Source organism: Nomascus leucogenys, chromosome 11 (genome assembly GCF_006542625.1).
Source record: "Nomascus leucogenys isolate Asia chromosome 11, Asia_NLE_v1, whole genome shotgun sequence".
Taxonomy (NCBI): Eukaryota; Metazoa; Chordata; class Mammalia; order Primates; family Hylobatidae; genus Nomascus; species Nomascus leucogenys.
The window spans coordinates 111,511,617-111,522,611 of record NC_044391.1 but is presented as its reverse complement, the minus strand read 5'-3'; positions in this window follow the sequence as shown (position 1 = coordinate 111,522,611).

Below are 10,995 nucleotides of genomic sequence, written 5' to 3'. Positions count from 1 at the left end.
TTTAGCTTGACCAAACTTATTTCCTAATCTTCTTTTTCCAGATCTGTTTTATCCAAATCTTCCCCATCTCAGTTAACTGCAACTGTTGCTCAGGCCAAAAAATACTTGGAGCCATAGAAGCTAGGGTAATCCTTTTTAATAAACTGTTTTTAGAGCAGTTTTAGGTCCACAGGAATATTGAGCAGAAGGTAGAGAGATTTCTTATATACACCCTGCTTTGACACTTACATAACCTCCCCCATTACCAACATTTCTTGCCAGATTGATACACTTCTTACAATTGATGTGCCTATACTGACACCATTATCATCCAAAGTCCATAGTTTATATTATGATTTACTCTTGGTGTTGTATATTCTGTAGGTCTGACAAATTTAGAATGGCATGTACCTACCATTATAGTGTCACACAAAGTAATTTCACCACCCCTGAAAGTCATCTGTGCTCTGCCTATCTATCCATTCTTCCCTCCCTTCTAAATCCAAACAACCACTGATCTTTTTATTTTCTCCACAGCTTTGCATTTTTAGAATGCCCTATAGTTGGAATCATACAGTATGTAGCCTTTTCAGGTTAGCTTCTTTAACTTAGTAATATGCACGTAAGTTTCCTCTATGTCTTTTCATAGCTTGATAGCTCATTTGTTTTGAGGGTTAAATAAAATCCATTGTCTGGTTTACCAAAGTTTATGTATGCCTTCACCTGCTGAAGGATATCTTGGTTGCTTCCAAGTTTTGGCAATTATGCATAAAGCTACTGTCAATATCCATATGCAAGATTTTGTGGAGACGTAAGTTTGTAACTCCTTTGGGTAAAAACCAAGGGCATGTTTGTTGGATTGTATGTTTAGTTTTGCAACAAAACCACTAACCTGTCTTTCAAAGTGTCTGTACCATTTTGGAGTTCTAGCAGCAATGAATGAGAGTTCCTGTTGCTCCACATCCTCACCAGCATTTGATGTTGTCAGTCTTCTGAATTTTGGCCACTCTAATAGATGGCAGTGGTATTCCATTGTTGTTTTAATTTGCAATTCCCTAATGATATATGATGTAAAGAAACTTTCGATATGTGGAGTGATCTTTTTACAATATAAGGAGCATCATGTACTTTAACTAAACTCTAACTGAGGCACTCCACCTCAGTCAAGGAAAATGTCAAATTCCTTGACACATGGCTCTATATGATCTGTACTCCTTCCCCATCTCCATTCTTGTGACTTTCCCTTTTATTCATTTGTTCCAGAAACATTGTCCTCAAACATATCAGGTACTAGCCTAAACCCATATTGCAGTTATTTTTGTCCATAACATTCTTCCACCAGATATCAACATTGCTTCACCAACTCACCTACTTGAATTCTTTGTTCGAAAGTCACCTTCTCAATTAGGCCCAACCTTTCTATTCTACTTTAAATCGCAGCCTCTCCCAACCCTGACACTCTCAACCTCCTTATACTAGAAACACTTTTCACTTTTCCGTAGCACTTACCCTCTTCTACTGTGCTATACAGCTGAATTCTACTGGTAGTCTGGTACGTTTCTTCCAGGGCTAGAATGTAAATCCGCAGGTGAAGGAACTCATTGCCTGGTACTAAGACTAAGTTTTAAAGTAATGTTTCCTAGTTCTGGAAATTCCCAAAAAACTGGATGAGGATTTAATGGGGATAAGGCCTTATGAAAGTGAGGGTGAGTAAAAGCCAGAGACAGCTGACTTAGTGCTGTTAATATAATCTCACTTATATCTGCTGATGAAAAAGATCTGAAGAAGCATGTGTTTATGTACTGCAATAATCCCTGGTGTGTGTGTAGGGCTTTATAGTGAACAAACTGCTTTCATATACGCTATCAGATTTTATTCTAATGACAATTTTGTGACCTGGCTATTCCTAACTTCAAGTTAAACATGGTAGAATGAAGACATCTATTCTCTTCAGAAACCTACTAAGATTATAGGAAAGAAATTAAAATGTTTTTAATTCACAGAGACAGAGGTAAGAAGATGATAGTAAGAAGAAAGTTAATCATAAGATTTTAGTAGTTGGAAAGATGAATGAGATGGACACAGATGGTTGTCATGATTCACTGAGATTTTGAGTTTCTCCACTTTGCTAAGTTTCAGGGAAGAAACAGAGTGATTAAGCTAATATTTGCTACAGCAATCCAGAAATGTCCAAGAATTAGAGGCAAAAGAAGTGAATTCTGAAAATGATAATGAAGTTAGTCTATAGGAAGACAGCATTGCAGCAGCCCCAAGAAGAGCCAGTTCCAACCAGAACATAACAGCGATGAGCTACAGGAAACAAGAGGAATCATTAAAGAAAAATATATATGTAGCTTTAATGTTAATTTAGCAGTAAGTGGAAAACAGAAAAAGTGAAAAAAACAAGGCATTTATTAAATCCATGAAAAACAAAAATTGGATTAACTATAAAATGGTTAAGCTATGAAAATTACGAATAATTAGTACTGTTAAAAATGATTAAGCTATGAATAATGTAAATAATTAATATTTAAATTAATTAAAATTTTTAAATTAATATTTTAAATATGTATTATTTATATTAACAAGATAGGCAAAGGGAAAAGGTTTGTGAAGGAAGGTGGCAGGATACAGTAAGAAACCTAAATGCTAATCTCAGATTGTGAAAATTTAATTTATTAAAGGAAAAACCAAATGATGCCAAAACACATCATTTTAGAATTAGATCATAAATATTTGTAACAAAATACTTAAAGAGTTGAAAATTGTTGTCTCAAGAAATTGGACTCAGAGATAATGTGTGGATTAGGTATGGCAGAAAAGTACTGATTTCTATTACGATTCTATAGTACTACTTGACTTTTAAAATTAAGTTCATTTATTACTTAAATAGGAAGAAATATAAAATTAAACAAGTACATGATTTGGCAGTGTTATAGCTTGTAATTTCAAGCCAACAAAGGAAGTCATACTATAAAGAAGTAAAAAATGTGAAACATATCTTCAGATAATGGGGCTACAGGTGATTTTATTTTTTATGTTTCTCGATTTTCTAATTATTTAATTAGACTTCCAAAGTATATATATACTTTTAGAGTTGAAAAGCTCACAAATTCTGTTTTAAAAAATAGACAAAAAGTTATCTACCTATCATCTATCTATCTATCTATCTATCTATCTATCATCTATCTATCTATGCATGTATGTCTGCTTTCATTTAATAGATGAGAAAGTGTGGACCCTGGAAGAGGATTTGACTTGCCCAAGTTATATAGCTAATTAGCATAAGAAACAAAATTAGAGACTAGGTATTGTCATCTTTCAGTTCCTATTGCAGGTATTTTTCCACTATGATCTTCTAACTTTAAAAGTGACTATAATAAGTAAACATCAGAGAATGATCAATATAACTACATTGATCTCAAATGAGTGACTCTAAGAAAAAGTTTTTGTTTGTATCCTATGAGCTACGTATGCTACACCCCATTGCATTTACAGAGCAGGCAGTGGTTATAATTAACCCTTAGAAAAGCGTAAGCGCATCTAGAAACAGAGCTAATGATTTAGCAGCTAATTTGCCTAAGACAGTAGTGAAAGTCGGAGTTGCAGTAATTGGAATTTATTTTAAAGTTAATTGCGTTTATGAGTCAGTACACTTCAAACAAATGTACCTGTTTGGTGTTGATTTGCTGATTGGTTTATTTCTGTTTGTAATAGGATTGAATTGTTTTTCTTCCCATGTTAAAGAATGGTATTTATTTATTTATTTATTTTTGGAGACAGAGTCTCACTCTGTCGCCAGGGCTGCAGTGCACTGCAAACTCCGCCTTCCAGGTTCAAGCGATTCGCCTCCCTCAGACTCCGCGCCCGCCACAACGTCTGGCTAACTTTGTGTGTGTGTGTGTGTGTGTGTGTGTATTTTTAGTAGAGATGGGGTTTCACCAGGCTGGTCTCAAACTCCTGACCTCAGGTCATCCGCCCACATCGGCCTCCCTGGTATTACAGGCAGAGCCACAGCGCCAGGCCTATAATGTTTATTTTTTTAAATGAGGGTTTTTGGTTTTTTTTTGTTTGTTTTTACCAATGATTGTAGCAATTTCTCTGAGCATCCACCAGAGGGCATGAAAGCCAATCTATGATTCCGGCCCACTGGCTAGATTCGATTTAATGGCTAGATGAAACTATGAAGCTGAGTTACTACTGATATCAAATTTTTGACAGGCCCTAGTAGAATGAAATAATAATGAGGCTGACATTTGCAAAAAGGAATCTGGTTTCTTTCACAAAAAAAGCTGAGCATCAGGTGAGATGCCTGGCATCAGAATGCAGAAAATTTGAAATAGAAACCATCTTTCTGAGGATAAGGCCTATGAGTTTGAGGTGTCTACAAAGGTAGGCTAATTTGTGCATGTAATGCCCACGTGGTACGCAATATCTATAACACTGGCCTTATAGGTCTAGCATATATCATTTTTACCTGACTGCAAGCTCCTTTTTAATTTTCAGTTTTGTAGTTCCAAATTTGTTTCATTTACGTTAGGATCACAACATTATAAGAGACAACTTTAAAATTCAATGCCTTTCACAAAAATGAAATAGAGCTGGGATAGAGTTAAAATAGCATTCGTGTGGACAATAAAATGAAACTCACCCAGAATATTATATTTAAGGCAAAATGTGAAATTCTTCAGAATTGTCTAAGAGAAAATGAAATAATGAAAATGTGTTGGCTATAAAACCATTCCGTCGAGAGTGATTTAAAAAAAAAAAGGAGAAAAGAAATAGACTACACATTCCAAGGGAATCTTTTACTTTCAAATTAATTTTGCTTTGTGATTTTGTGCAAAATAATCCTAAGCAGGCATTTTTGAATGTTTAATATTAATGCTAATAAAAAGTACCATTTTTGTTATTCACAGAACTATAGCTAATTCTGTGAAAATGAAATAAAAGTAATGCCTCCTTCACAAAATGGAATAGGTTAATAATAAACAAAATGAAATTTGTATTTGTGCATTTGGAAAATAGTAATTTATTCTCTGAAATTATGCCAATTTATACCTGTGATCTAACTCATGAAGAAAATAATCTGTATCAATCATAATGCTAGATTTTTATATTATTAAGATAAAAATGGCACTGCTCAGAATTACTGACACTTGATGAATGCAGTTTGCTTAATTTTACTATTATGTGTGTTTGGGAGGGTTTCCTCTTTGGAAAATCTGTTTTGGGACATAATAAGAAAAAGTAATATGAGTTCCCTTTTTCTAATAATTAATGTAATAATGTCTCTCTTTATATTTAAAAAATAGCCAACTTTTTTCCATAAGATAGGAAAACTGGCCATACAAAATGAAGTCATATCAACTTAGATTATTCTCTCTTTTATATACCTAAATCCAGGTAAACTTATAATGTTAGAAGAATCTTGGGTACTACTAATTGTCTTCTACATTTAGAAGAGCTAGAGCTATTATCTTGTTTTGAAGAGTATTGAAAGGTGCAAAGAAATTTTTAAAAAGCCTAGATATTTATTAGAAATAATCAGTGGACAATTGCATACTTATCTAATATTCTGTGGACTGCTTTGCCACCTGTGACATGGTCAAAAGCTATATTAATGCTATATGAAGAGAGTTGAAGTAAGAGATGTAATGCCAATCTCTTAAGAGTGGCAAAGCATTGCTGGAATGTTAAGTATCTCCAATAATGCAAAATTTCTTCCATCTTTATTTTTTCTGCTTTTAGCAATGTTTATTGGCTGCTTCAGTTTCTGCTATATTAACTAAATTAACTTATATGGTTCCTATTTACAAAATTTGAAGATTTCCCTTTCTCCTGCAGAGATCCTCTCTAACACCCTCCTCTAATCAATACTTCCCATTCAATAGCTTTTAAAAAAACACACAGTATAATATTTATTTTAATTTACAAAAAGGAAAACTACCATTTGAAACTAAGGGATTCCTCAATCCCTTTTCCCAATTCGCTTAGTTACATGGGCTTAACTTTGCACACAATAACCTAATTTAGAAAACAGCAGAAAAATTTGATGATTTTAACAACTATTTTCTATGTATTTTTTCTAGCTGACTTAGGATGACAATTAAAGGGATCAAGGTTACTTTGCTTAGTCTCACTTCATCCGTACTTTATTAAATATAAAGTCTTCCTTACAAAAGCATCCCCTTTATTTTTGCTTCTATTTTTCTTTTCAACTCCAATTTTGTTTTTTTCCCCCAATTATCGTCAACAAATATTTAAGCTGCCGGTTTTGTGAAGGCAGTCTAATTTCTGTGAAAGAAATCTTATAGTATTTCACATCTTTCAAAAATCTCCCAAGCCCTGGTGCAAATAAAAGCTACAGAAATTAAAATTACAGTACTTAGGCATGACATCAACCCCAAAGTGTGAAACATTTTCGTTGTTGAATTTTGGATCCAGTTGAAATGGAGATCTTACAGACAGCTGCAACAAAATAAACACTGAGAAAATTCATATTAAGGAATTGTTCATTGTTAATCTTGTTGAATGTGATACTGTATTGTGGCTACGTTGATAAAGTCTTTATTATATAACTATAATGAAGTTCTTATGAGTGGAATTATATGACTTCTAAGATGTTTTAAACAAACAAGTATTTTTACTTTCTTATTTTTTGGTTGTCGATAAAGCCTATACATTGAATGTAAACATATATCAATTTATATTTGCTAACTCTGATACTATACTATTCTATTTATACTTGCTAACTCTGATACTATTACGGCTATGCTTTGCATAAGCAATGAAACTTAATAAACTATCTTTCCTCTTGCTTACAGTATATTTAATGGTGAGAATAATACATTGATTAACCCAGTGTGTACCAAAATTCAGTTACTCACATACAGACTGAAAAATATTTCTACTTATTTTATTTAATGTATTTTAAAGTCAAATTAGTTTCGAACTGAAAGGTTTTTTAAATTGAATCTTTAAATTATATTACAAATAGAAAAGTGACTTTTTTCCAGGTCGACATAAATATAAATAATGACTATAAAATAAAAATATTCCATGTACCACCTAAATATGTTTCAAATGCCATTTGTAGTAAGTATGGCACCCTTTGAGAAATTCATTAATATATGCTACCAAATTGGAGACACAACATAGGATGAACTAGGAACAAGAATAATATATTTACAATTCCCCATTTTCAGAAATACACGTCCAAACAATTAGTGAAAATAGAAAAAGTTGCTCAATTGGTTCCATTTTGCTCAATCTAATTAAATAAATGTATATCAAAACAGCAATATAATATTATTGTTTATCCATAAGATTGGAAATATTAAAGATGGTTAATATCTTGTTTTGGCAAGAGTATGGGGAAGCAAGCACTTTTATACAGTGTTAGTGGATGTATAACATAGTGCATGCAGCCTTTTTTAAAGGCCAATTTGGCTATGTGTACCTAAAATTTTGATGGATACTAACATGCTGTCAACATTTCTACTTTCAGACACAGTCAGATATTAATTCTACAGCTATAATGATATAAGAAGGCAAAGATGTTTCTAAAAGTATATTCACTGCAACATTGTTTATAGTAGCAAAATCTATCAATAACGATGATGCTTAAAGGGACATTTTAGACAAATATTGGTACATTGGTACAATGAACTATGTAGCTATTAAAAAAAAAGGGGTCATATAGAACAAATATCAATGAATAATTAACTCTAGTCATCTTGCTTTACAGTACATCTCTTAAATTTATTCTTTCTATCTACATGTAATTATGCATCCTTTGACCAAGATCTCCCTACCCTTCTTCCAACTAACCAAGGATCCAGGCTCTGGTGACAACCACTCCACTCTCTATTTTTTTTGTGTTTTTTAATTTTTTTTTTTTAGACGGAGTTTCGCTCTTATTGCCCAGACTGGAGTGCAGTGGGGCGATCTCGGCTCACTGCAACCTCTGCCTCCCAGGTTCAAGTGATTCTCCTGCCTCAGCCTCCCAAGTAGCTGGAATTACAGGTATGCATCATCACGCCTGGGTAATTTTTGTATTTTTAGTAGAGATGGGGTTTCTCCATGTTGGTCAGGCTGGTCTCGAACTCCTGACCTCAGGTGATCTGCCCGCCTCGGCCTCCCAAAGTGCACAATTTTAGACTCCACATAAGTGAGACCATGTGGTATGTGTCTTTCTGTGCCTGGCTTATTTCACTTAATGTAATGTCCTCCAGGTTCATCCATATTGTCATAAATGACAGAATTTCCTTTTTTATGGCTGAATAGTATTTATTGTGTATAGATTCTTATAGACTTAGACATAGGATTATTGCATATGATACCATTATTTTTAAAGCCTCTATATTTTTATTACATTATTATAAAAATGATTGAAAGTAAGCACCTTTGTAGAAAGAAGTGGTTAAACATAACCTCAAAAACTTGTCCTAGGGCTAAATAGGTATTATTATATACATCTAAATCACTAATATAGTGATTTTCTCCTAGCTTTAAATTTTTTCTTTTACATTTAAAAATTTTGAAAGAAAATAGCTATATTCATTAATGTCACAGCATCAGTGTATAAATTTCTAGTTCTGTGAAGAATTAGCTAAGACACTCTGCGGCAATTAGAGTTCCATTTCTGTATTTCTCTCTTTTTAAAGTTAGATTTAAATGAAAGTAAATTGATTTGGATAATTAAACCAGTAAATGTCACCATAGAAGACTGCTTTGTAAATAAAGCAATAATCTAGATAAAATCTCTTCTTTCTATACTGTTTTAAGCATGTTTTGCATTTTTAGAAAATTTTCTAGAATATCTTTATCATCGTCTATTTCTTTCTATATTTTATATTTTATATAGTATCAAATTTTCAATAAGAGGCACTGAAAAGAAGTTAGTTATCTTAACATTTACTGGTTGGGGTAATTGTCAAATCAAAACTACTTTTTCAGGACCCCAGTTGAGTTTTCTGTGAAAAAAAAATGCTAAATAAACTACTTTTATAAGAAGTATGTTAAAGCCAATACATCTTCTTATAGGAGGCATGTATAGATAATTTTTTAATGACTCTTTTATTGGCAAATAAAATGACGGCTATTGCAATCATTCATTTTATTTCTTAAAATATATTTCTTCAAAAATATTTAGATTCATATTTAAATTGAGCAGCAATTTCTAAAGTGAGTAAGTGGTAGAGATTTCTACTGTACTTAAAAAGAAACAGTTGTTCCTGCTTTCAAACAAATTAAATTTTGAGCCTTTATGACATCTCAAGCACTCATAAAATAAAACTTATGTTTAGAGGAAATCAAAGAAATACTCCTTGACTTCATAGTCTAAATAGACTACTTGATTTTAATCCCAATAAGGATCGTGTGTGTGTGTGTGTGTTACCTTTGGATGTGTGTATAGTCAATCAATTATTTTTAGTAATGTGTCTATATGTAAGCTAATATTGATCATTATGTTTTAATTCAATATATTTAATAAGTTTAAAGTTTGTGGTACTATAAACAAGAAAATTGGCCGGGCGCGGTGGCTCACACCTGTAATCCCAGCACGTTGGGAGGCTGAGGAGGGTGGATCATGAGGTCAAGAGATCAAGGCCATCCTGGCCAACATGGTGAAACCCCATCTCTACTATTTCGTAACATAATATTGATTGTATAGGTATATTCACATTGTAAGAATCTATCTAGCTATAAACTTGTAATATTCTACATATACTTCAACATTAAGATCACTGAAAAAAATATTAATAGGCCTGTGTCAAGAACACATAGGAGCTAGCTTAAGAAGTCTCTATTGATCAAAAATTTAATAATTTGAGTATCAAAACAATAATGATTAGAGTGGATTAAACATTGAATTAAAGAAAACCTATAATTCTATAATGATACTCAGAAATGGAAAACTAGTAAAAAATTGTACACATAACTCTTACTAAGAGAGTGACTGTATGGCCCTGCTTTCTGAGGAACATCCTGACTTCATGATTAATGGCACTCACTTTTGTTCTCAAAAGTGTACCAATTTGGAAAATAAATTATATATCATATCACTAACAAGCTCCTTGGTTTATTAGTAAATTGGTGAATAGAGGGAAAGAACTGAATATTCATCCTACCCTTTCAGGCTAACTTGAACAGACTCCAATGAAGGGGCAAAGGCTTATTTTACAGAAGAATTTCTACGAAAGATGCAGATGCAATAGAATTAGAAAGTTCTGTTTCTACAAATCTTTATGAAAGCATTAGCTCAGATAAGAATTATCAACTGTTAAAACTATCACGTATATGGTTGATGAGGACTATGGTATTCCCATAGTTTCACAATAACACTACATTGATTACTTCTTTTTATTAATGAAATGTATATATATATATATGTATTTCTTTACTATAGATTAATATATGAATATATAAAATACTGCCATTTGAAATGGTAGATCCACTGACAGCTTGCACCCATGTGCCTGGAAAAGCTGCAGACAATGTTACCCTGGATATATAAACTCCACCTATTAATCCATATTAAATCCATATATTATATATCCATATATTATATATATATCCATTTATATATATTCCATATATATGTGTATATATTCTCTGTGTGTGTATATATACATACACACACACAGAAAAATTGAGGGGTCAGCTCACCAACTTTCTAATCCAGTGAACAATTTTAGCATTTAAACTAAGAGCAAATCAAACACGTATTAGGTCTCCAGGTATGCTGTCACGTCATCTATGGTGTATTCTACAAACTATTTAGCTTGATTCCATCTAGTCTTTAGATTTAAACTTCAATTACGGAAAATATAAGGCATTGAGAAATTAAGCTGAATGACATCCCCAGACAAATCCAGAAGGTGGAACAAAGTGTACAAAAATTGGTCCTGCTGTTTTAACAGGTCGAGATCAGTGGGAAAAAAATGTAACTTGATTAAGAGTGACTTAAGGGACATAACAAAATGAAAGGCAGATCCTTGTTTTGACAAA